This window comes from Scomber japonicus, chromosome 1 (assembly GCF_027409825.1).
Source record: "Scomber japonicus isolate fScoJap1 chromosome 1, fScoJap1.pri, whole genome shotgun sequence".
Classification (NCBI taxonomy): Eukaryota; Metazoa; Chordata; class Actinopteri; order Scombriformes; family Scombridae; genus Scomber; species Scomber japonicus.
This window is the reverse complement of record NC_070578.1, coordinates 43,104,773-43,107,272: the sequence shown is the minus strand read 5'-3', so window position 1 is coordinate 43,107,272 and position 2,500 is coordinate 43,104,773. Positions and strand designations below refer to the sequence as shown.

The following is a 2,500-nucleotide window of genomic DNA, read 5'->3' as shown; positions in this document are numbered from 1 at the left end:
CCTCCAGTGATATCACCTAGCAACGACAACTGCAATAAGTCCTCCAGTGATATCACCTAGCAACAACAGCTGGAATAAGTCCTCCAGTGATATCACCTAGCAACAACAGCTGGAATAAATCCTCCAGTGATATCACCTAGCAACAACAACTGGAATAAGTCCTCCAGTGATGTAACCTAGCAACAACAGCTGGAATAAGTCCTCCAGTCATATCACCTAGCAACAACAACAACAGGAATAAGTCCTCCAGTGATATCACCTAGCAACAACAGCTGGAATAAGTCCTCCAGTGATATCACCTAGCAACAACAACTGGAATAAGTCATCCAGTGATATCACCTAGCAACAACAACTGGAATAAGTCCTCCAGTGATATCACCTAGCAACAACAACTGGAATAAGTCCTCCAGTGATATCACCTAGCAACAACAACTGGAATAAGTCCTCCAGTGATATCACCTAGCAACAACAACTGGAATAAGTCCTCCAGTGATATCACCTAGCAACAACAACTGGAATAAGTCCTCCAGTGATATCACCTAGCAACAACAACTGGAATAAGTCCTCCAGTGATATCACCTAGCAACAACAGCTGGAATAAGTCCTCCAGTGATATCACCTAGCGACAACAACTGGAATAAGTCCTCCAGTGATATCACCTAGCAACATCAACTGGAATAAGTCCTCCAGTGATATCACCTAGCAACAACAACTGGAATAAGTCCTCCAGTGATATCACCTAGCAACAACAGCTGGAATAAGTCCTCCAGTGATATCACCTAGCAACAACAGCTGGAATAAGTCATCCAGTGATATCACCTAGCAACAACAACAGCTGGAATAAGTCCTCCAGTGATATCACCTAGCAACAACAACTGGATTAAGTCCTCCAGTGATATCACCTAGCAACGACAACTGCAATAAGTCCTCCAGTGATATCACCTAGCAACAACAGCTGGAATAAGTCCTCCAGTGATGTAACCTAGCAACAACAGCTGGAATAAGTCCTCCAGTCATATCACCTAGCAACAACAACAACAGGAATAAGTCCTCCAGTGATATCACCTAGCAACAACAGCTGGAATAAGTCCTCCAGTGATATCACCTAGCAACAACAACAGCTGGAATAAGTCCTCCAGTGATATCACCTAGCAACAACAACAGCTGGAATAAGTCCTCCAGTGATATCACCTAGCAACAACAACAACTGGAATAAGTCCTCCAGTGATATCACCTAGCAACAACAACAGCTGGAATAAGTCCTCCAGTGATATCACCTAGCAACAACAACTGGATTAAGTCCTCCAGTGATATCACCTAGCAACGACAACTGCAATAAGTCCTCCAGTGATATCACCTAGCAACAACAGCTGGAATAAGTCCTCCAGTGATATCACCTAGCAACAACAGCTGGAATAAGTCCTCCAGTGATATCACCTAGCAACAACAACTGGAATAAGTCCTCCAGTGATATCACCTAGCAACAACAGCTGGAATAAGTCCTCCAGTGATATCACCTAGCGACAACAACTGGAATAAGTCCTCCAGTGATATCACCTAGCAACATCAACTGGAATAAGTCCTCCAGTGATATCACCTAGCAACAACAGCTGGAATAAGTCCTCCAGTGATATCACCTAGCAACAACAACAGCTGGAATAAGTCCTCCAGTGATATCACCTAGCAACAACAGCTGGAATAAGTCATCCAGTGATATCACCTAGCAACAACAACAGCTGGAATAAGTCCTCCAGTGATATCACCTAGCAACAACAACTGGATTAAGTCCTCCAGTGATATCACCTAGCAACGACAACTGCAATAAGTCCTCCAGTGATATCACCTAGCAACAACAGCTGGAATAAGTCCTCCAGTGATATCACCTAGCAACAACAACTGGAATAAGTCCTCCAGTGATGTAACCTAGCAACAACAGCTGGAATAAGTCCTCCAGTCATATCACCTAGCAACAACAACAACAGGAATAAGTCCTCCAGTGATATCACCTAGCAACAACAGCTGGAATAAGTCCTCCAGTGATATCACCTAGCAACAACAACAGCTGGAATAAGTCCTCCAGTGATATCACCTAGCAACAACACCAACTGGAATAAGTCCTCCAGTGATATCACCTAGCAACAACAACAGCTGGAATAAGTCCTCCAGTGATATCACCTAGCAACAACAACTGGATTAAGTCCTCCAGTGATATCACCTAGCAACGACAACTGCAATAAGTCCTCCAGTGATATCACCTAGCAACAACAGCTGGAATAAGTCCTCCAGTGATATCACCTAGCAACAACAGCTGGAATAAGTCCTCCAGTGATATCACCTAGCAACAACAACTGGAATAAGTCCTCCAGTGATATCACCTAGCAACAACAGCTGGAATAAGTCCTCCAGTCATATCACCTAGCAACAACAACTGGAATAAGTCATCCAGTGATATCACCTAGCAACAACAACTGGAATAAGTCCTCCAGTGATATCACCTAGC

At 43.7% G+C, this 2,500-nt stretch overlaps 1 protein-coding gene across 1 annotated transcript in view; it reads right to left on the bottom strand.

The window, feature by feature from the left end:
• Nucleotides 1-2,500, bottom strand: part of gpatch1 (G patch domain containing 1) — a gene marked incomplete at its 3' end in the record, with an annotated part of 19,709 nt that overhangs the window by 9,923 nt on the left and 7,286 nt on the right. The window lies entirely within an intron of this gene.